We start from the raw sequence: 25,092 nt of genomic DNA, 5'->3' as shown, positions 1-25,092 counted from the left end.
AATCAAAACAAGAGATGGGAACACGTGACTCGGCTGGGGGCGGGGGCGCGCACGTAGTCTGGCTGGGAGGCGGCGTGCTGCCATGGCCTGTGTGTGACTGACGGGCGGTACGTGTTGAATGGAACGTTCCAGGTGTGATGTCCCCTATCTGGTACTAGTGTAGTTATCCATTAGCCCGGGGCCTGATGGGTGGAAGGCAATGACTTACAGGACCTCGGCCTTTTGGGTCTTCCTCCTGTGGCTGAAAATAGCAGCGCTGTCCGGTTCTGTCAATATATAGACTGTGAGCAGCTCGGCTTCAAAGTGTCTCTGGGGGCAGTGACCTGACTAGCGTCTGACTGGCTCCCTGGGCTTCAGCTGCTTATGGCTCAGTGTCCCACTGGATCCCCTATACCAGGGATCCCCAACATTTCTGAGCTACACGAAGGGGCCCATTTATCAATGGACGATTGGTTACGAATAGAAAAAAATTGTATTTTATAATTTCCGCTACTTTTTGCGCTACAAAATCGTATTGTCGCAACGAGTACGAAAGTTTCGGAATCATTCAAGCTTTGGTATCGTGACTTTCCTTGGGCTTGGTTGGAGCTGCAGAGTGCCATTGAGCCCTATGGGAGACTTTCCTTGGGCCAGGTTGGAGCTGCAGAGTGCCATTGAGCCCTATGGGAGACTTTCCTTGGGCCGGGTTGGAGCTGCAGAGTGCCATTGAGCCCTATGGGAGACTTTCCTTGGGCCAGGTTGGAGCTGCAGAGTGCCATTGAGCCCTATGGGAGACTTTCCTTGGGTCCGGGTTGGAGCTGCAGAGTGCCATTGAGCCCTATGGGAGACTTTCCTTGGGCCGGGTTGGAGCTGCAGAGTGCCATTGAGCCCTATGGGAGACTTTCCTTGGGCCGGGTTGGAGCTGCAGAGTGCCATTGAGTCCTATGGGAGACATTCCTTGGGCCGGGTTGGAGCTGCAGAGTGCCATTGAGCCCTATGGGAGACTTTCCTTGGGCCGGGTTGGAGCTGCAGAGTGCCATTGAGCCCTATGGGAGACTTTCCTTGGGCCGGGTTGGAGCTGCAGAGCGCCATTGAGCCCTATGGGAGACTTTCCTTGGGCCGGGTTGGAGCTGCAGAGTGCCATTGAGCCCTATGGGAGACTTTCCTTGGGCCGGGTTGGAGCTGCAGAGTGCCATTGAGCCCTATGGGAGACTTTCCTTGGGCCGGGTTGGAGCTGCAGAGTGTCATTGAGCCCTATGGGAGACTTTCCTTGGGCCGGGTTGGAGCTGCAGAGTGCCATTGAGCCCTATGGGAGACTTTCCTTGGGCCGGGTTGGAGCTGCAGAGTGCCATTGAGCCCTATGGGTGACTTTCCTTGGGCCGGGTTGGAGCTGCAGAGTGCCATTGAGCCCTATGGGAGACTTTCCTTGGGCCGGGTTGGAGCTGCAGAGTGCCATTGAGCACTATGGGAGACTTTCCTTGGGCCGGGTTGGAGCTGCAGAGTGCCATTGAGCCCTATGGGAGACTTTCCTTGGGCCAGGTTGGAGCTGCAGAGTGCCATTGAGCCCTATGGGAGGCTTTCCTTGGGCCGGGTTGGAGCTGCAGAGTGCCATTGAGCCCTATGGGAGACTTTCCTTGGGCCGGGTTGGAGCTGCAGAGTGCCATTGAGCCCTATGGGAGACTTTCCTTGGGCCGGGTTGGAGCTGCAGAGTGCCATTGAGCCCTATGGGAGACTTTCCTTGGGCCGGGTTGGAGCTGCAGAGTGCCATTGAGCCCTATGGGAGACTTTCCTTGGGCCGGGTTGGAGCTGCAGAGTGCCATTGAGCCCTATGGGAGGCTTTCCTTGGGCCGGGTTGGAGCTGCAGAGTGCCATTGAGCCCTATGGGAGGCTTTCCTTGGGCCGGGTTGGAGCTGCAGAGTGCCAAAATTATGCACTGAAGGTTCAAAGTCAGAAAGGTTTTCCGTTTTTCCGTTTACGATTGTTTGGTTATGAAAATTTCATAACTTTCGGATCGCACCTCGATATTTTTGTACAAGCACGACGCGACTTTACGCAAAATTAACGTACATCAGAAATTTTCTTATTTAATGCAAATTTTCGCAAATTTTACTTGTAATTCGGACTTTATGAATCTGCCCCTAAGATGTAATAAGTGTTGGAGAGCCATACAAGCATGTAAAAAGTTCTTTGGGGATGCCTAATAAGGGCTGTTATTGGCTATTTGGTAGCCCCATGTAGACTGCTGGGCTGCAGGAGGACCTGCTTGGGGTAAAACTTGGTCTCTGGGCTTCCAAAACTTGTCTCCAAGTCAGAAATGTAAATATGGAAGCTACTTTGAGGCCACTGAGAGCAACATCCAAGGGGTTGGTTAGCAGCATGTTGCCCCCGAGCCACTGGTTGGGGGTCACTGCCCTAATCCATTGTGGGTGCGCTACAGTTGTCACTTTTTGTGGAAAAAAATACCAGACTTTTTAAAATTTTCTTTTCCCCCTATTAATAACATTGGCATGAAGAAACATGGCTCCCACTAGGACCTATTGCTGAAATGAGTAGGATTAGTGAATGCATAGGATGGAGGAGAATAATCTGATTGGGTGGGAAAGCCTTATAGTGGACTTGAATGTTTTTATCGAGTGCCTTTTCTATAACTTGAAATAAAACGATTTTACACTATTTGGGCACTGCCCCACTTTTCATATACTGCAGTAAATGGCTTTGAAGGAGGAAGCAAATTTTGGGAATTCTGAATGCTGTTAACTTTGAGGGGTCTGTAAATACCCATCTTAATTATCTGTCAGAGGGTGCAAATTGGGGTCTGTCCAAAAACCTATTGCCTCTTGTAACTATAGGGAAGTGGAGAAAAAAATGCACACTTTTACTTTCATCTTCATAAATAAGCGATAAATGCAAGTGCCTATATGGTTCTACCTTATGCGAGGGCATAACCGGACAGGCATTAGGGCACACATGAATCCTTATATCATTGGTGGTATCCATTAAAGTGCATAATCACGTATGTATAGTCGGACATTTTCCTGTTACTGATTGTTAGCACAGACACATCCTTATTTACTGGCACGGTACACTGTGAGGTTATACAGAGGAATGCTGCAAGTGATCAAAGTTCCATGTCCTATTTTTCCACTGCCTACCCTGCTCGGAACAGAAGAATATGGCAAATATTTGATGGGTTAAATCAGGTCAGCCAGGAGATGAGGAAAATGAATGGGTGTGTCTGCTCAGGTGATGTTGCAGTTGCGACACTGTGTGGTGTTTTAGAGCGTAAAGTTCCCCTTTATTAGCCCTTTTATCCTTAGATACATTAGTTTCAGACGTTGTAAAAAAAGGGTGAGCGGTTTGCCTTGTGTTCCCGTTCAGATTCTTGTATGATAAGCACATTTTTATGCACTACTGAGATCTGTAAAAGAACACACAGCACAGAAACTAACACAAATGATTTTTATTTGCTCAATCTTACTTGCTCCAATTATAGGCTACATGTTTGCTGTTTGTTGCCCACGAACTCCATGTATTCTGCATACACAAACAGCAACCCCTGTGGCTATGTGGGGCTCAGCACTATACAAGAGGGTCCAGTGAGCTCCTCACTTCGATATATGTTCACTAAACAGATTATCTTATGCAAGGCTTAGGAGCCCTAGCCCTTGCTGTGGGGGCCACTAATTTCTCCCTAGCCTATGATTAAGTGCCCTGTGAGGCATGAAACGCGTAAGGCTATTTATATGTAAATGTGAATAAACAATAAACTTTGGAAAGCTTTTAATATCAACTAAATATGTATAACTTCATTTTGGTGGTGATCTGGAGTTGTGCCAGATGTTTTTCTGTTAAAATTGCCCAAAGTTGGCTCCCAAAGCTGAAGGTCTGGGAACTCGAGCACCTGGACCCACCGGGTAAAGTTTTCCGTTGGCAAAGTCCTGCACTTCAGTCATGCCCCACAATTTTTTCCAGTTTAAAGTGTAACTTGAATAATGTAGCAGAATAGTTCATTCTAGTTATTCAGCTCATTGTATAAGTATCAGTCTTCGGGCTTTGTTATGTATGGGCACAAGTCTAATGTAGAGCTTTATTGTAGAAATAAAGCATATATCTCTTTTTGACTTGAGTCTAGGGTTGCCACATTTTGTGAAATTATTTTTTATCTTTTACCTTCCACCCCTATTAATAAAATCTGCCCGAGGCTATTAAAATACTTCCAAGAAAGCAACAGTACACTTTATCAAAGGAAGCCAGCTGGTTGAAAAATGAACAAAAACCATGTATAAAATAATTTTAGTTTGTAGTATTTTATAGAAACTGCATACAATAATAACAAAATAATATCCAAATAATACTAAGGGGGCGTTTACTAATGTTCGTATTTCTTTTTTTTTTCACGATTCATGTATTCTTGTGCTGAAACATTTTTTTGTGATTTATTAAACGTATAAACCATAAAAAACCACTAATACAAAACTTCGCCATTTCAAGGCTGTCGAGGTCATGTGGTGTTAGAGGTTTCGGGGTCTTTTTCGTTTGCAAGTCCATGAAGATTCATAGGAAAATGCAAGAACAGCAAAAAATTCATGGTTGTCATGTCCTTTATGTTTTCATGCCGCATTTTCATTTGTTCTTGCTTTTTAAATTCGGATCTTTTAATAAATGACTAGACATTGATGGTTTTGGTAAAATTGAGTTTATTCATTGGTTCAAAATTCTCTAAAACTTCTCTGAACTTCTTTAGGTTTATTGGATGCCACCTTGGAATACACATGGAATATTCTGTATCCATACAAGCCATTAGAAAGAACCTAGAAATATATATCGGATGAAACCAAGAGCACCATGACTTCAACCATAAAAATAATGACCAAGACTCATGAAGACAATCTCTAATGTGTCTGCAATTCATTTTGGAATTGCAGACCCTAAATGGCGTTAGCCTCATCATCAAAATACTGTTAAGTACAATGCTCTCCCTTAAATACATGTATGTGCCACCTTTTGCAGCTACAAGGAATTTAAGAGCTAGGTGGCTTTGAAGAGAAATCTTATGGACGTGGGCCATTTCTGAAATTCCTTCATTACCATATGGTCTATGTATATGAGTGTATAGATGGGTCAGTATAGGTTGTGTGTGCTGGGTTTACTTGGAAGGGTTGAACCTGATGGACTTTGGTCTTTTTTAACCTTGTGTAATTGTGTAACCAAAGTGACCCGCTCTTCAACTCTGTGTCATGAAACCTTAGCCATATTTGTGTCCTGCTTCATTATTGAACTTTGTCTATTTTGGATAATATGTCTTTGTTTGTTATCCATACTGTCTGTTTCCTTTACTTCCACGGTCACCTAGATACATTGACCCCATTTATGATCAATGATTGACTAAAGTTAGCCATTAGGAACTTGTATGGGAAATGGATATTGTTATTATATATGACTCGCCACTCCTTGAGGGAGTATATATTATTATGATAGCAATCATCAGCATTCTTTAAGGCAAATAGCAATAATTACTAGACAAGGGCGGATAGCAAGTAATGTTGGTTGAAAAAATAAATCATTAGAGCTGGGAAAACCCAAATCTAGCTCTTCTTGTTACTCATGGTAAGTCAGGGCAAGCAAAGGATATTTTGTTTTGATAGCCTTTGACACACACCGACAAAGAAAAAATAATTAGCAGTTTTCATTGGTTGGGCCTTCAATGTGATTGACAGCTGGGATACGGTATTATTTAAAAAGAATGGTAAAATGCAGTGTGTTATGCCCAAGACTAAAGTAGACTCATTATAAAACTATGGGAAGCAGATAAATATTTTTATGTATAAGAATGCAATTAGTCATGAGCAAACTGAGACAGGCATGAATTCACAGAGAAATTCCACATGTTGCTGCAACCCCCCCAGTGACTTTTAATGCATTTGGAGTGAAAAAAAACTTGTGAAAAACGTCCATTAACGTTGCAGCAAATAATGTCCACTTACATCAATGCATTTCGCAAAAAAACCCAAAATCAGCGATAAAAATGCCCATCGACTTAAGTGCGTTTTGCGAGTTATTCATAATTTTGTGAATTTTTCTGGGTTTTTGCAGATTTTTCGGCAAAGCAAAACTGGACAGATTGTCTTATAATAATATAAGATTAAAGCCCTCTGAACATGTAAGTCTCTGAAGGAACTTTCTCAATTAAAAATGCTGTCCAAATAAGTATCTCATGGACATTACATTTCTTCTACAGTGGATTAAAGTGGACACTTGAATTACTGATTGAATAAACCATGTATGCACTGGGTATGTAGTTCTAAATAGTAAGGCCCTAGGTATCCAAGCACAGACATAACATCCTAAGCGCCTTCCATTGGCTATTTACAAGGGATTAGAATTGAAAAATCAGAAAAAAATCAGAACTGAAAAAGTCACTGTGGGAAAAAGTTGCAGTTACTGCAACTTTTTCAAATTGTCGGCCCAAAACCAAGAAATTTTTCGCACAAAAACCAGCGTCAAAAATCCAAAACCTCTAAAGTTTCGAGACAAAAAAAGGATCTTTCAGGAAAGAGAAGGGACATCTGCCATTGACTTCTACATGATCTCGGCACGTTTTAGCTGTAGTAAGCCAGTGTGGTTGAGTGAAAGGTGCAAAGACCATCAGTAAAGTCCATATTCTAAATTGTTAACTGTGAATGCATACATTAAAGAAGACATATTGGATAAATGGGAAAAACCCTAATTTTGGCAATTATGAATAATATACAATGCTGGTTTCCCTTTGGGCTAAACATTAATCCTATCTGTAACAATGGCCCCTTTATTGGAGCTCCCTATAGATCTGATCACTTCTCTGTCAGAGTTTGAAATGAGGGGTGGGCGTGTCCTAACGGTCCCTGCCAGAAGCACAGTAGGAGGGGGAGAGCCAATCACAGCCCTGCAGTCACACAAGCACAGATAGGCTTCAGTTCCCTATCAGGTCAGCCTAGCTGCTGATTGGTTCCTATCCTACAGTTCAGGATAGGAACCAATCGGCACCTCCCCAGCTCATCCAGAGAATTCAGCCAGCAGGAAGTGGGACGGATGGGCGGGGCTAGTGGGGTTTTGGGCGAATTTCTCAATAAATCAGTCCGAAACACAACTTTTTTTTATAACAATACTTCTATATCCAGAGGAGTACAATTCCCTGGTACATTGTTAATTTTTATAGGATATGTCTGCTTTAAGGGAATTTATACATTTATGGTAAAGAATGATCTCCCCCGACTACAGGTAAATGTAGCCTCGGGTTGTCATGAGGTCAATCTCCGCATTTGGGTACACGTGTGTTTTTGTTTCTGTAAATATCTTGCTACAGTTTTGGTTAGCATTACTTTCACTAGTATTTGAAGACTGTAGTACGTAAGCTCTCATATGCATCAATCTTATTTGGAAATGTTCCAGATCATTAGGATATGCTTGTTGACACCTGGGAGCTTCTGTTCTCAACAAGTCAATTTTTATTGTGGCTCGATCATCTAGGAACCCAGGTTTGTATTGTTTAATTTTCCCCCTGAGGACAGGTGACCATTATGTCAATTATTAATGATTTATTGAAACAATTAACAAGCTTTCAGGGGATCATCTCCTATTTTGCTATCATAATAACTCTTGGAAATGAATATTTTAGCAGCAATGTCTTCCCAGATTCGTCTCTGAGACTTCCTACAATCTGTTCCAGAGACTTTAGCATCTTGGTATCAGTTCCTTGGTTTATTGTACTTGACTGCAAATATAAACTGTTCCATTTGTGACAGAATTAGAATCCAAAGAATGCACTTACTGACATTTTCCAATTTTTGCATTTTTTTTCACCAGTGGTTTGGCAAACTTACAGGTGTCCACATTATTTTGAAATTTCATATGGGTCTAGACATATACTTCATTTCCCAGGGTGCCACAGCCATGTGACCTGTGCCCTGATAAACTTTAGTCACACATATCCCACCCTCCCAGCAGCCGATCAGCAGAACAATGGGAAGGGAGCAAGATAGAAGCTCCCAGTAGGTATCAGAATATCACTCAATAGTAAGAAAGCCAAGTCCGGCTTGGGACTCCTCCAGTTACATGGGAGTAGGAGAAACAATAGGTTAGCTGAAAGCAGTTCTAATGTGTAGCGCTGGCTCCTTCTGAAAGCTCAGACTCAGGCACAATGCACTGAGATGGGCCTACACACCAATATTACAACTAAAAATAGATTTGTTGGTTCAAGAATTAAAAGTTAAATGGCAGAGGGAATTATTTGCTATGTAAACAGTGTCATTTAAAAAAGTACGGGCAGATTTTAGCTTCCGATTCGGCCCCTTCAGGCTCTCCGTAATTGATCTGTTTAAAAATCCTGTTGGAGCAAGACCACATCAGCTCATAGATGTGATCCTCACCCCAACGGCTTGTATCCCCCCTGAAGTGATCTGATTGGATCAGCCCCATGTTGCCTGCCTCAAGGTGAAAGATTTGGCAACCTCGCAAGCAGCAGATCTTTTACTGTATGGCTATCCATCCGCTCACTATATTTGTTGATAAAGCAAATCATAAATATCAACACAATTTACATCCGTAGTGGAAGCCACCTATAAAGAATAGTATTTCGCTTACACTGTTTTCTTCACAAGTTTAAAATTCTTGAACTTTGTGAGCAATCAGACTGATAATCTTTTCACAGATACCCAAAGTCAGATAAGGAGGCTTACCTCTGCCTTTGCCACCATGATTTATATATGTTGCTATAAATGGAACAAACTCGGCTAAGTTCTCAAGAGACCTGTGGTTAGTTCCATTGTACAGAGATCAAAATCTCTCCACTGTTCAGTGGAAAGGGTAAGTCATATTGGCTCACTGCTGTGTTTTCAAGTGTTAATCGACTGACCCTACTGTGGTAGGGTGATAATGGGACCTAAGGTGTTCCAGTATGTGCAGACCATTACAGGTTCCTCCAGGTTTAATTTTTGATACTTGGTACTAAGAAAAATAGGCTTTATTAGACATTCATTAACACATAGCAATGCAAAAAGTGTGAATATGAATAACCAAAAATAGATTTGATCGCCGGAGGCCCAGTTGCTGTGGTCATTGTGTTTGCTTTTTAACTCATTAGCATCATCATTGTGTTTGCTTATCAACTCATTAGCAACCACTTATTAGCATTACCACGTGTAATGGTTTTGCAATTCTTGCTTTATCGCAAACTTTGCCTTCCTAATGTTTTTGCTGGCCCTTTTGCTAGAAATTATTTCTAATCACTCTGTAGTTACTCTGTAGTTTCAGTTACTGTAGTAACTGAAATGCAAGAAACAAAACACGTACTGCAGTTTCATTTATTTTCTTTTATTGCCACAAATGGTGCTTGGTCATTAACTGTTGCCTATGTTCTATAGCCTCCTGATCCCCTGCCTGAGTCTTTACATGGTTGTTTTCCTCTCTTTATCCTGTGTCCCTGGTTGTTAAGATAATTACTAGTCTCTTTATAGTGATGTAGTAGTATTGCAATTTTATTGCTGCAGAACTTAGATTGCAGCTTCCTTCGTTCTGTGGCAGTAGATAGTGTTGTCAGATGGTGCTCATTATGATTAATAAATAACTGGTTCCATTACCATTTTAATATTCAATATGCATTAGTATGATACAATGGCATATGAGCCAGGCATTGCTCCTTTTGACTGCCAAAACCCCTAGGATCCAAAGGATAATCCCTGGTATTATACCTTGTTGTGTATAGACTGACTCCCCATAGCTATTGGAAACTCACTTCAACTGCAGTAATCGGACTCCCTGCACTTGTTATAGAAACTTTTGTGGGTCTAAGCCTGAACTTAAGCCTGGAAGTCTAAGCAAACAGTTTGCTATGGGGTTCTTTAAATATATGGCTAAGCCACCGCTTCTAGAAGTTATTAACTACATGACCCAACACCTCGTAGACTAAACAGTCAATTTGTGAAGCTTAATGAGAATTCAGTTTACTGGTGGCAGATGGAGAGTTTAGAGGTTTAGTATGGGAGTGTATAACAATGAAGTTGGAATGAGCCATCCTGTGGTGGTTTTTGCAGTGTCACCGCCCGTCACTCCCCATGATGACCTTTTTCACACCGGAGGGAGTCCAGAGAGGGCCAATTCGATAGGGATATCGCTGTCTGCACTAGAAGAGCAGCAAATTTGTCTCTTTAAATTGGAGCACCTTTATGCTGCCCATGGTAACCTGTGGGGCACGAGGCAAGATTCTCACCTTGCCTAATAGCAGGAGTGCCCCTGCCCAGCGATTGATTTCTTTTGCATTCAAAGGACAAACGTCCACAAAATCTTCTCTCTTATTCGTATTAACATTATTGCCTTTATATAATTACAAATCTGCCTGTGGAAGCCATCCAAAAATCTTTATTATCAGAGTATCACCAGTTTCAGTATCAATAAGTCATATTATCAGTCTTTTGTGTAATTTGGCACAGTGGCACTGGAAGAGAAATACACACTTTTTTGTACTATATCCTGTTAATCACCATGAATCCCTATATTCATTCAGAAATTTTTCTCTCTTATTGATTTGCCTTAAAGTGATACTGACACTAAAAAAACTCTTCAAAATAGTAATGTACATTAAATGTTACCTATAGGTCATGTTGATCGTTTCTCGCTGATAGAGCTGCTTTTGTAAGTGATTGTTACTTGAAGTCGCTAAACCTGACTGTTTTGCCAACCTGACTGTCCCTCCTCAGTCTTGTCAGTCATAGTTTCTAACGCTAACGGCCTTCTGCTGCACAAATATGGCCTCCCCCTCATAGAGGAACATGGGGGATAATATAAAAGTAGCGGGCAAAGACAAAATTATAAATAGCATGCAACGACAATGTTATGATGTCAAAAAGGCTTGACTTCTGGAGTGAGTATCTCTTTAAGAAATCATTCTATGACTGTATGTGTGGAGCCATTGCTAGGATAGACCTCTGTGTACCGACTGACTTGAAATGATGGTCTGTGGGTTAAAGCCATGGGTGATTGCGTTTAGCTGATTATCACACATGCTATGCTTCACTGGCAGACTGAATACAGTGCATGTAAGGGCAATGGCCCACGGGGAGATTAGTTGCCCATGGTTTATGTCTACTACTGGGGGCTACTAAACTCCCTGAAATGCCTTTCCACCAGCAATAAAGTGAATCACTGGTGGAAAGGCATAGGCATTGCAAGGAAACTTTGGGCGACTTAGAGATTTGTATGCCTTCCCACTGTAACATTATTGGGGTAGGGAGGTATTTGAGAGAGATTAGTTGCCTGCGGTACCAGAGATTTAACTGCAGGTAAATAAATTCCCCATGGGATATCAACCTAAAAGGTATAAGAGTTTTTGTGTTTATAGTTTATGTAGCTTTCCTTAAAGGTGATCAAACAAGTCTTGTATAAAGATTATATAACCAACACAGGGAAGCAGACTGTGTCATTGTTGACTAAAGCCTACCTGGCACCAAGAGTTCACAGTCACCACGCTCTACTGGCTTAGGGGTGGGATCGTCACCAGCAAATTTTCCATTGTACATCAAAACATTTTCCAAGGTTTTAAAGTCATAAGTAAACTTTTTTGGAATTAAAAGCAGTATTTCTCTGACCCTTTCTCCACTGCTGGCTCTTTTTAAGAGACAGAACCAGCATAGTAGAGAATAGGGCTGATTCTACCATGCAAGCCCTTGGTAAATGACCCGGGTTTATGGCCAGTAATATAGATATACAGAGTTAGTTTAGAAAAACATATACATGTTTTGCTCTGTGCCTTGAATTGGATGCAATGTGCTGTACATTCAGTACCACTATGTCAATTGAAAGTCAATGGAACCTGTTTATCTGAATGAATTTCCAAAGATAGCTAAAGGTCAGTCACGTGTCCTCTTAAATGAACTGATGGCCTAAAAATACCAAACATCTCATGACAAAGTCCAGAAGTTGCCCAACAAAATCTAAATACTGTAAAAAGAGGTTCTAAATGAACTGCACTTGTATAGTGCATGTTAATTGATGGTCTAGAAACCCCAATCGGAACCCTAATGCCAATGGTTCACGTGCCACATTGCAGCACTGTACGTCACAACACATGAGTTAAGATGGCCATACATGTGAAGATACACTTTGGTCGCCAAAACAGGTGATCTTTCACCTATATGCCCATGATATTGCATTTTGGCCCAAGGGGCAGCCGATTGAATCACATTGATGGGATACAGGCCATTGCGCCCATGCATTTCTCATCCCAATGGGATTCTTAAACCTGCCCAATCAACATCTGAATCCTTTTGCCCAGATATAGGTCAGATAGGCCCGTCTGAGGACCCTATGCATGGTCCAACAAGCTGCCAACTGTCAGCAGCTTTTATCAGCCCGTGTATGGCAATCGCTTGGGTCTCACTTTCCAGAAAGTGTCACTGTTGTTTGACATCTCATACAGCTACTGGGAAACATTGCAGGGCAAATCAAAAGATTTGTATGCAGGATTTACACATGACACATGGGAGAAAGGGATAAAAGACAGCTTATGCAGAAGCACGCAAACCGTGTCAAAATAAGAACTTCTAATCTGAAAGAAAATAACATATATAACATGTATGCTCATTTAGCAGCACTTGGGCCACCATGCCCAACAATCTGGTGTTCTGTGCAAAGAGCAGCACCAGCACGCAAACCCTAGCCCTGTCCTTAATGCCTGCCTTAGAGCAGGGGATAAGGACAGGGCACCAATGCTACCTGTGCCTCCTACACTTGTACCATGCATGTCTGACTGATGCACAACATATGGGTGGGATTGGAGATGCCTACATCATTACACTCTATGCACAGTCCACAGGTCTCTGAGCTCTGAAATGGTGTGCAGAGACCTGTGGCTATTTGCACAATGCCCATTTCAGTGGGCAAAGTGCACTATGCACACTGCATGGGGTATCGGTATTGAGCCCTATCAATTTAAAGCTGCTATATAAAAATAAAAATGTAGGCTAATTAAAATTGGGTATTTTTTTATGACAGTATTCCTTTAAAGGTGGCCATACATGGGCAGATTTAAGCTGCCGATCTGAGTCTTTGGCAGTTTATCTGCTGGTGTATGGTGCCCCGAGACGGGCCTCCCTGATTGATATCTGGCCAAAAATTGGCACGGTGTAGCTGGGGCGGGTTTGATTTTCCCATCGGATCAATGAGTAGCCACAACACACAGGGATATCCAGTTGCCCCTAATGCCTTTTGATGTTTGCTTCTCTCTCTGTGTGACTCTGTCTGCATTCTAGTGGGGTGGGATTTTTCCTCGATGTTCCCCTTCTCAGACTACCTTCCCATTCACAGAATGCCAGAAGGATCCAAAGTATGGCAGTGCTATGTGCTATATAGGGTTAGCACCTTTCTGTGGCTGTAAATTTGGGTGGGGGGAAGGGGTGTGATGTTGTGGGGTGGGGATATGATGTGGCGATTGGCCAATTGCCTTGTCAATTTTGAATTTGAGTCCTGCTGGTTTTCCAAATAGGGAAAACTGGGCAGGCAGTTTTGACCTGGAGAGCCTGGTTTCTGGAAGATCTGTCTGGATCAAAACTGCCAGCACTGTCAAAATAGGACAGGAGGCAACCTTAGTTTCATAGTTTCCTTTTTAAACATACAATTCTTCAGTTTTGATGCATTTTTTTTTTTGCAGTCATAATAAGTCAATGCCTTGTACTTGGTCAAAACTAAGCAAGAATAAATCCGTGCTGGTGCCCGGTCTAAGTAAGTTTAATGCTCTGCTTTATCTAAAGATCCCTTATTCAGAAAATCCCAGGTTTGGAGTTCCAATTACTGTAACCTCCTAATCCTGTTTCTAGGAAAGCATATTTTTGTCATTTTATCTGGTGCTGCTGGTACTAACTGCCTGCTCATGACTTTATTTTCATAATGATACAAATAAGGAAAAGTTAATATGAGAACAAACACATGGCACTCAGGATTTACCTATATATATATATGCCTGTCCTTACTTTGCACTTTTTCTTACGTTTTCCAAATCCTGCTTTAAATTACATGGTAAAGTTAGAGGAATCAGTCTCTAAATGTGCACTTCATGCACCATTGGCCTAAGCACCTATGGCACAAAACAAAAACTAAGGGCAATGCACCATAAAAATCTTACACCCATGTGTAATAAAAGGCACTAAATTTGCCCAGTTGCAATAACCCATAGCAACCAATAAGCTTTTTGCTTTTAAACAGGCGACCGGCAAATGCTACCTGCTGATTGGTTGCTATGGGTTACTGCACCTGGACAAACTTTAGTGCCTTTTATCACATAACACCATTAGGCTAATGAAACACATGACCACATATTCAGCCAGGGGAGAAGCACCTGAAGCATATGAACACCTGCTGTGTGCATCCATTAGCCTTAACAGGGACTCCCCACACAGGGGCCACCCCACTTCAGTGACTACAGAGAGGGATGAGAGCTTTTAACACCATTGTAATCACACCACTGGGCAAAAAAATTGTGACTTAAAAAAAAAAAACACAAAAAAAATTAATGATCTTATATCCACTTGTCGATGTATGTTATCTTGGCATGGCCAATGAATTCAGGCCTAAAAAAAATACTGGATCATTATCTCCCTCATGATATGGTTGGTTGGCAGCTTTGGACACACCACCCTTTACTATGGAGGTTCAGGCAGAGAATTTATTGCATGCCCAGGTTGGAAAGGCTTTGGAAATAAGTAACAGGCAGGTACCAGTTGCACCAATCCAAGGTTCACAGCCCAGTCACAGCCAACAAATACTAGTTAACTGTAGAGTCCTCCTTAAGCAGTTCACAGATCAGCTGGGCAGAGTTTCCTTTAAACACATTCACAGTGTATCCCTTTAATCCAGCTAGGGCAGACTCAAAGGCGGTGCAGAGGAGGGGCGTCCTTCCCCAGCCAGGATGCACACCAATGTCTTTGAAAAAGATGCCCCTAGCCAAGTGCCGCCTGTGCAGCCTACTCGGCACTTCCTCCACTTCCCAGACTATTAGCACTTAGTATTAGTAGTGAGTGGGGTTTTGCCAAACCTGCTGGTATAAATTGGTTTGTCCACTATTTAGCTCCAATTGGGTTGGGAGCTGGGTAATGTTCTGTGCTGTTCATTGTCTTTTCTACACTATAGCAGCATGCAAGTACATTCCAACAGACAAACAAAATGCACTTCTTTATCTCAGCATTCGTCACGGGCCTCATGACTAGAGTCTATCATTCTCTTATGTACCAAAGTACGAAAGACAATAAACTTGACTTGATTAGACTTGAAGAGATACCAGCTACCTGAAGAGCCAAAGTTTGCCTCTACCTGCTCTTAGCTCTTTTAGGACCAAGTGGACAAAAAAAATCCCCTCTTTTATATAGCCCTAACTGCATAATATAGTGGTAGCACTGCATGGCTTCTGGCATTAGACTAAGTGCATATAAAAAGATGACCTCCTGGGATGATCCAGTTGACCTTCCATGTAGCAGTGATCCCCAACCAGTGGCTCAGGGGCAACATGTTGCTCACCAACCCCTTGGATGTTGCTCTCAGTGGCCTCAAAGTAGGTGCCATTTATAAATCTCTGGCTTAGAGGCAAGTGTTGGATGCATAAAACCCAATGTAAAGCCAAACAGAGCCTTCTATAGACTGCCAGTCCACATAGGGGCTACCAAATAGCCAATTATAGCACTCATTTGCACCCCCATGCTTGTGTTGCTCCCCAACACATTTTCCATTTGACTGAGGCTCACAGGTGTAAAAGGTTGGGGATCCCTGCTACTTAGACTTCCAGACTGAACCATACTTCTGTGGTTATCAGCCAGTGTGGCCAACCAACAACAGAGTTCTATAGCCAGCAGGTATATTGACCACTTAGTGTCCTTCACTGACAATAGCTGATATTCACACATTTTTCTGCAGGTAAAAGTACAGGACCCCCGCACAGGATTTTTTTCACTTTAAATGATGCAAGAAAGTATCTCATCTATCTGCAACCTTCTAGACTTGGATTATTCTATTACAACCTCCAGAAACTCTTAGGTCCATGCAACACATGACCATAGAGATTTTGGCTATTTTATATGAGGCTTTCCCACTAGGGATGTAGCGAACCCGCGCAAAAATGTTCGCGAACCCGTTCGCGGACTTTCGGCAAAACTCGCGAATATTCGCGAACTTTGCGAACCCCATAGACTTCAATGGGAAGGCGAACTTTAAAACCTAGAAAAGCCATTTCTGGCCAGAAAACTGATTTTAAAGTTGTTTAAAGGGTGCCACGACCTGGACAGTGGCATGCAGGAGGGGGATCAAGCAAAAATTTCTCTGAAAAATACTTTGTAAAAAAAAAAAAGCGCCAAAAAAAAAAACGCCAAAAAATAACGCAAAAAAAAAAAAAACGCAAAAAAATAACGCCAAAAAAAAAACCGCAAGCTATTCCTATGTATATGCATAGGCGATAAAACGAAGCAGAAAAAACGCGGCGGAAAACCAAGGAGAAAAAACGCGGCACCAAAAAAAAAATGCGGCGAACCCAAAGTGGCGAACATCGGCAAAAGTCCGCGAATTTACGCGAACGCGAACACCCGATGTTCGCTCGAATTAGTTCGCCGGCGAACAGTTCGCTACATCTCTATTTCCCACTAGAACTCTATGGCACTCAAATTGCCCCGTGTGTCACTGATATAGTTTTTTTTATATATACAGTATGTTGTTTCTCCTTTTTTATTTTGCTCCTGTAGGAGAACTGGGCACCAGTATAGGAATATTTACTCATTTGTTTTTGTTAATATAAATCCATGTCCTACTAAGCTGCCACTGACGGAACATGATGTAAAGTCCTGTTTGGCTGTTAATTGGGAATTCATCCCGGACTGAAAGGGCTTTTCTTGCGCGGGTTCTGCAGACTGCCAGCTAATCCTTCAGACAAACAACAAGGCTTTTTAGTTCAGTGTACCAGAAAGGGGCATTATATAACCAGCCTGCCTAATGCGCAGAACATAAATGTTTTAAAGGCCCAATGTACTCAACTACAGGGCTATTGTTTTCTTTATTATAGCAGACGTCTTGCCTTCTCCATAGAAATAGCCCCATTCTTTAATTGTTTGTATGCTGCTCTCGCTGATCCTCGCCTGTGCTGTGGGTGAGGAGTAAATATACATTGCTAGGTGCAAATGCACTCTCAGACTGACACACATTTAAAGGAAAACTACACCCCCAGAATGAATACGTAACCAACTGATAGTTTATATTATATTAAGGGGCACATTTACTATGGGTCGAATCCGAGTCCGAATGGAAAAAATTCGGATTGGAAACGAACGTTTTGCGACTTTTTCGTATTTTTTGCGATTTTTTCGGCGCCTTTACGACTTTTCGGAAATTATCGCGACTTTTTCGTTACCAATACGATTTGCGCGAAAAAACGCGAGTTTTTCGTAGCCATTCCGAAAGTTGCGATTTTTTCGTAGCGTTAAAACTTGCGCGAAAAGTTGCGCTTTTTTCGTAGCGTTAAAACTTAAAAGGCGCGACGTTTTGCGCAAGTTTTAACACTACGAAAAAATCGCAACTTTTTGCGCAAGTTTTAACGCTACGAAAAAATCGCAACTTTCGGAATGGCTACGAAAAACTCGCGTTTTTCCGCAAAAATCGTATTGGTAACGAAAAAGTCGCGATAATTTTCCGAAAAAATCGCAAAATACCGATCATTACGAAAAAAACACAATCGGACGCATTCGGCCCGTTCGTGAGTAAGTAAATGGGCCCCTATGTGACCTATTAAAGAATCTCACCAATCTGGAATATATATATCAGTAAATATTGCCTTTTACATCTTTTTCCTTGATCCACCATTTAGCGATGGGCTGTGTGCTCCCTCAGAGATCAGCTGACAGGAAATAACTGTAACAGGAAGTAGTCTGGAAGCAAAAGACAAAAATTTGTCCTGTAATTGGCTGATGTCACCTAACATGTATGTGTGCCTTGCTTTGTTTGTGTGCACCGTGATCCCAGGGGGTGGCCCTTAGTACTTAAAATGGCAATTTTCTTTTTTCGATTACCCAATGGCACATACTACAGGTATGGGATCCGTTATCCGGAAACCTGTTATCCAGAAAGTACCAAATCACGGGAAGCCTGTCTTCTATAGACATTTTAATTAAATAATTCAGATTTTTTAAATGTATTAAATAAATTATAATAAAGCAGTACCTTGTATTTGATCCCAACTAAGATATATTTAATCCTTAGTGGTTGCAAAACAGTCCTATTGGTTTTAATTAATGTTTTATTGTTTTTATAGTAGACATAAGGTATGGAGATCCAAATTACGGAAAGACCCATTATCCGGAATACCCTTGGTCCCGAGCATTCTGGATAACGGGTCCTATACCTGTACTAAAATAAAATTTTTATGAAAATGGCCTATTTAGATGAAGCAGGGTTTTACATGAGCTATTTTATGGAATATATTTTTATAGAAAGCTACATTGTTTGGGGGTATAGTTTTCTATTAAGGGGTCATTCATTATGTGCAGGGGAGGGTGCAAAATGCAAAAATGGGCACAGTGTGCCATGTTTATTGCAGACAAGCTAGAGAGTGCTGGAGAACACAGGCCACAATGGGGCGCTGTTCTTACTGCCTGCCTGTTGCAAGACCCCACTCTTTCCCATCCTGTGAATTAGGATTCGAGGTGGTCTGTAAAGACTGCAAATGTTTACATTCTAGTTCTAACTGCATCCTAGGACAAACATGAACTGTAGGACTATGTCCAGCTTGTTTTCCTGGTGTTTAGATCACAGAGGCCAACGTATGGACTTCGCTTTTGTTATTATAGGGGGTCACACGTTGATGGCAGAAGTTCAGCTCCAGGGAACAGGTGACTGACTCTCTGTACATCATGAAACGGTTGGACTATTTTTAAAACTTCTATGAAGATAACAGGTATTTTGGAACCACTCCAGGGACGCTATGTCAATATTTTCGTGCTGAATGTATAGAACATCCTGTCTGTAGGAAGCAAACAGGATATTTTCACCTTTTATTCTGTAAAAACACCACAGTGGCAATATACACTGGCCACCAAATGACCCCAAGCAACTAGAAAATACTGCTGATACCTAAACAGACCCACATAGGACAATTTACAACTATAGTGGTGACATATACAGGTCTGGACCAGAGGTGTAGGCCCTGGGTCCCCCTGCTCTTTGGAGGGGCCTGGCACACACCTGTCCAAACCTGATCTGCTGCCCACTCCCCACCCTGTCTGCCCAACTATAGTTCCAGCCCACCTGCATCCCCCCTCCCCACAGGCAGGTAGGAGAGAGGCTTTGGAGGGGGCACTTTTCAGCTATAGAGGAAACAGAACCCGTGGTCCAGGCCCCCCTCTCCCCTGGGTCTGCTTCCTCTATAGTTATGTCACTGATCTGGACTGGGATTCAAAATAGGCCCTGGCAATTCTAAAACATGGAGACCCAAACAGCCCCCCCCCCCACCAGCCCAATAAATAGTGACTGTCTGTGGCATCTTACGGCAGCCCCTCTGGCATTTGCCAGAATCCACAGATTGCCAGTCTGAACCTGCATATGTATATATATATATATATAGAGAGAGAGAGAGAGAGAGAGAGAGAGAGAGAGAGAGAGAGAGAGAGAGAGAGAGAGAGAGAGAGAGAGAGAGAGAGAGAGAGAGAGAGAGAGAGAGAGAGAGAGAGAGAGAGAGAGAGAGAGAGAGAGAGAGAGAGAGAGAGAGAGAGAGAGAGAGAGAGAGAGAGAGAGAGAGAGAGAGAGAGAGAGAGAGAGAGAGAGAGAGAGAGAGAGAGAGAGAGAGAGAGAGAGAGAGAGAGAGAGAGAGAGAGAGAGAGAGAGAGAGAGAGAGAGAGAGAGAATGTGGCATAATAAATAGATTCCAGAGTGGCCCTGCTCTGCCCAAATGTTGCTGAACAACAAGTTATAGCCTTCTACCTGATGGCTTAAAGCATAATGGGAGTTGTAGTACAGCAACCATAGACATAGATTTTAAAGCAACATGCACAACATAATGCTTTTCTTAAGGTCCCCATACACCTTCAGATCCGCTCGCTTGGCGATGTCGCCAAGCGAGCGGATCTTCTCCCGATATCCCCCACCTACGGGTGGGCGATATCGGGAGAATGCAGGGAGAAACAGGAGAAATGACGGGTATAGACAAAGTCGGTTCGGGGACCACATCAACGAGCTGATGCGGTCCCCGATCCGACTAGATTTTTTAATCTGCCCGATCGATATCTGCCCGATTTCAGGCCAGATATCGGTCAGGCAGGCCCGTCAGTAGTGCCCATACACGGGCCAATTAGCTGCCGAATTGGTCTAAGGGACCTTAAGTCCTCAAGTGCCAGCAACCCAACTGATGTAAAAGTATGTTCCAGTGTGAGTCCTGCCTGCTCTGTTTATATTTAACTCTCTATTCTTGGTTTAATATGTTTGTTGCTGAACAAAGCGGAAAGCGTACCCGATCATCCACTGAGATGCCTGACATAGTGCTGGTATGGAAGTTTCTCTCGCTGGATAATTGGCTGGCACCTATATTTCTCCTACTTTGGAAAACTAGAGGGTCAGATTTAGGAAAAGAATATCCCCCCTTGAAATTCTGGAGGTTTTGCCTCCAATAAGGATGAATTATATCTTAGTTGGGATCAAGTACAGGTACTGTTTTATTATTACAGAGAAAAGGGAATCATTTAACCATTAAATAAACCCAATAGGGCTGTTCTGCCCTCAATAAGGGGTAATTATATCTTAGTTGGGATCAAGTACAGGTACTGTTTTATTATTACAGAGAAAAGGGAATCATTTAACCATGAAATAAACCCAATAGGGCTGTTCTGCCCCCAATAAGGATGAATTATATCTTAGTTGGGATCAAGTACAGGTACTGTTTTATTATTACAGAGAAAAGGGAATCATTTAACCATTAAATAAACCCAATAGGGCTGTTCTGCCCCCAATAAGGGGTAATTATATCTTAGTTGGGATCAAGTACAGGTACTGTTTTATTATTACAGAGAAAAGGGAATCATTTAACCATTAAATAAACCCAATAGGGCTGTTCTGCCCTCAATAAGGGGTAATTATATCTTAGTTGGGATCAAGTACAGGTACTGTTTTATTATTACAGAGAAAAGGGAATCATTTAACCATGAAATAAACCCAATAGGGCTGTTCTGCCCCCAATAAGGATGAATTATATCTTAGTTGGGATCAAGTACAGGTACTGTTTTATTATTACAGAGAAAAGGGAATCATTTAACCATTAAATAAACCCAATAGGGCTGTTCTGCCCCCAATAAGGGGTAATTATATCTTAGTTGGGATCAAGTACAGGTACTGTTTTATTATTACAGAGAAAAGGGAATCATTTAACCATTAAATAAACCCAATAGGGCTGTTCTGCCCCCAATAAGGGGTAATTATATCTTAGTTGGGATCAAGTACAGGTACTGTTTTATTATTACAGAGAAAAGGGAATCATTTAACCATTAAATAAACCCAATAGGGCTGTTCTGCCCCAATAAGGGGTAATTATATCTTAGTTGGGATCAAGTACAGGTACTGTATTATTATTACAGAGAAAAGGGAATCATTTAACCATGAAATAAACCCAATTGGTTTGTTTTGCCCCCAATAAGGGGTAATTATATCTTAGTTGGGATCAAGTTCAGGTACTGTTTTAATATTACCGAGAAAAAAGAATTTATTTTTAAAATTAGAATTATTTGCTTATTATTGAGTCTATGGGAGATGACCTTTCTGTAATTTGGAACTTTTTTGATAATGGGTTTCCAGATAAGGGATCCCATACCTGTAAATGCATATTCTGTACTCTGCTATGCTGGTTTATTCTATTTTGACCTGCAAGAGCTCTGGAGAGGCCGGTGGCTCCTATTCGTGGGGCCCATGTAGGAAGCCAATTTGCTTTATTTAGACTGTGCTGCATAAAGACCCAGTTTGGAGTGAGTTCCAAGAATCACATCTGTTTATTTCACCTGACATTGCACTATAAATAGGCGGATAACCAGAACACCTGCACATTTTCACTTTATACTGTATATTACTGCACACGGTGCCCATGGTAAATACTCTACTGTAGGTTACCTCTGAAATCTTTGATTACGCTTTTCCATAAAAATAATTTTCCATATGTTATGTAAGAATTTGGCAACTTCTCCACTAGTGTTTAATGCAAAATAAGTGAGTTTGAAGGGGACATATTGTGTGAAAAACAATATTGTGCCAATTTTACTCATCTAAATATAGAAGAAATGTGCTTTAAAAAGTAGTGTTTTTGACTGCTTTATTGAAAGTTTCTCCAAGAACCCCACTAGTCCCGCCCATCTGTCCCACTTCCTGCTGCCTCCTTTCCCAGGCTGTGCAGGGGGGCCGGCGGCACTCAGCACACTGCACTGTAGGATAGGAATCAGCAGCTAGGCTGACCTGATAGGGAACTGAAACCTGTCTTTGCTTCTGTGACTGTAGGGCTGTGATTGGCTATCCCTCTCCTACTGTGCTTCCGGCAGGGACTATTAGGACACGCCCACCCCTCATTTGAAACACAGACAGGGACCTGAGAGGATCTATAGGGAGCTCCAATAAAGGGGCCATTTTTACAGATAGTATTATTTTTTAGCCCAAAGCGAAACCAGCACCATATATTATTCATAATTGCCTTTTTTCATTTTAGTTTTAGTTATTTTCCTAGTGTTAATGCACAGACTCCATTTGCCTTTCTGCAGTTACAGAGGCCCACCCAGATAACAACTGTTCATCTACTTAAGCAGTGGCAGATTATACATTTCCAATGAAATGGAGTCTATTGGCCTGATTCTGGCATATTTGGCAGAGTATGATGGATCAGCACTCTCTTGAGAAACATTCATAATCTTTATTTTACATAGTGAAACAGCATCAACAAAATCAAATCAGTCCCACCTGGTTCCACCTCAAGGGTCTATGAGAAACATAGGATTTGATGTTGTTTTGCTATGTAGCATAAAGACCATTAAAGAATGCTTTATAAAGAGTGTGCTGATTCATCATACTCATATACAAGTATGGGGCCCATTACCTGGAAACCATTATCCAGAAAGCTCAGAATTACAGGATGGCTGTCTCCTATAGACTAAATTTTAATCAAATTTTTAAAACTGATTTTCTTTTAATCTGTAATAATAAAACAGTGGCTGGTACTTGATCCCAACTAAGATATAATTACCCCTTATTGGGGCAGAACAGCCCTATTGGGTTTATTTAATGGTTAAACGATTCCTTTTTTCTCTGTAATAATAAAACAGTACCTGTACTTGATCCCAACTAAGATATAATTACCTCTTATTGGGGGCAGAACAGCCCTATTGGGTTTATTCAATGATTAAATGATTCCCTTTTCTCTGTAATAATAAAACAGTACCTGTACTTGATCCCAACTAAGATATAATTACCCCTTATTGGGGGCAGAACAATCCTATTGGGTTTATTTAATGGTTAAATGATTCCCTTTTCTCTGTAATAATAAAACAGTGCCTGTACTTGATCCCAACTAAGATATAATTACCCCTTATTGGGGGCAGAACAGCCCTATTGGGTTTATTTAATGGTTAAATGATTCCCTTTTCTCTGTAATAATAAAACAGTACCTGTACTTGATCCCAACTAAGATATAATTACCCCTTATTGGGGGCAGAACAGCCCTATTGGGTTTATTTAATGGTTAAATGATTCCCTTTTCTCTGTAATAATAAAACAGTACCTGTACTTGATCCCAACTAAGATATAATAAATTGGTGGTAAAACAGTCCTTTTGGTTTTAGTTAATGTTTAAAGATCTCTTATCCGGAAAACCTCAGGTCCAGAGCATTGTTTAATCGTGCACCTCATATTGTACATATATACGGCGGTATCTCTCTGTCCAGGGGTGTATGTAGCTCTGGTGCTAAATAAGCCCCTACGTTGTGGACTTGATGTCACTTCCACAGAGCCCAGGGCCCCCTACCTGCTGAGCTCCATCGCTGGATTTCCTATGGAAATCCACATCAGAGACTGGGGTCATTTTTTTTTTCAAATAAATTATAAGCGCTTATTATAAATATGCCCCTGTCTCTGGGTCTCCGGGTGTTTTATTCTCTATACACATAGGATGAGGGTCGGGATCCCACCTAACAAAATAGTCAGTTATGAATTGTGCTTGAATCTCATATATTATATCCAGAGCCTCTTATATCCAATGATAAATCATAGAATCAGGGAATAAAAAAATCTAAACATAAGGAACACTGTTTTACTTATTTTTGCATATTCTGTGCCCCCTATAGAGTATCTATGGGTCGCCAGCAGAATGGACAGTACATTCCGGTTACATAGCAGTGCAACTGTGAAAGCAGTGCCACGGGCATCTCCTAGATATGATGGACAACATAGGAAGCCATATTGCTATTATTTTCTGAGCATCCTTATTGTGGCCCTTATACATGGTGAATTCTATGGATTTAATACAAGAAATCCCATGCTGTTTGTTAGGTGTCCCCAACCTTTCTTACTTGTGAGCCACAGTCAAATGCAAAAAGACTTGGAGAGCAACACAAGCAACACAAGCATCATAAAAGTTCATGGAGGAGCCAAATAAGGGCTGTGATTGGCTATTAGGCAGCCTATCAGCTTACAGGGGCTTTATTTGGTAGGAAATCTTGTTTTTATTCATCCAAAACTTGCCCCCAAGTCAGGAATTCAAAAATAACTCCCTGGTTTGGGGCCACTGGGAGCAACATCCAAGGGGTTGGGGAGCAACATGTTACTCATGAACCACTGGTTGGGGATCATTGACCTAAGGTGACATCTGCATTTGATAGGAAAGGAACTTGTCCCTGGATCTGATCTCCATAATAACAAGAGTGAAGAAACCTACTAAGTGGCTGCTGCCCGAGAGCGCTGCCTATCAGCGGAGCTTATAAAGAGATAACCCGGCAGAGATAAAGAAGTTCTGCCTACTGATAAGATAGTAAGAGAAGCCTAGGAGTGAGCGGGGCGGATGTTTTTGTTCCAATCAGTACGAACGTGATAGTTCTGAGGGTTCAT

General features: G+C 41.9%; 1 long non-coding RNA gene across 1 annotated transcript; it reads left to right on the top strand.

Annotated features, from left to right (window-relative positions):
* Window positions 1–3: 3 nt before the first annotated feature.
* Window positions 4–5,278, top strand: LOC116411505. Its single transcript, XR_004223155.1, has 2 exons — window positions 4–132; window positions 4,724–5,278. It is a non-coding gene; the product is annotated as an uncharacterized LOC116411505 (long non-coding RNA).
* The last annotated feature ends 19,814 nt before the right edge of the window (window positions 5,279–25,092 follow it).

This window comes from Xenopus tropicalis, chromosome 6 (assembly GCF_000004195.4).
Source record: "Xenopus tropicalis strain Nigerian chromosome 6, UCB_Xtro_10.0, whole genome shotgun sequence".
NCBI classification, from domain to species: domain Eukaryota; kingdom Metazoa; phylum Chordata; class Amphibia; order Anura; family Pipidae; genus Xenopus; species Xenopus tropicalis.
Note: the sequence above shows the minus strand (reverse complement) of the source record. Positions and strands in the feature narration are given on the sequence as shown.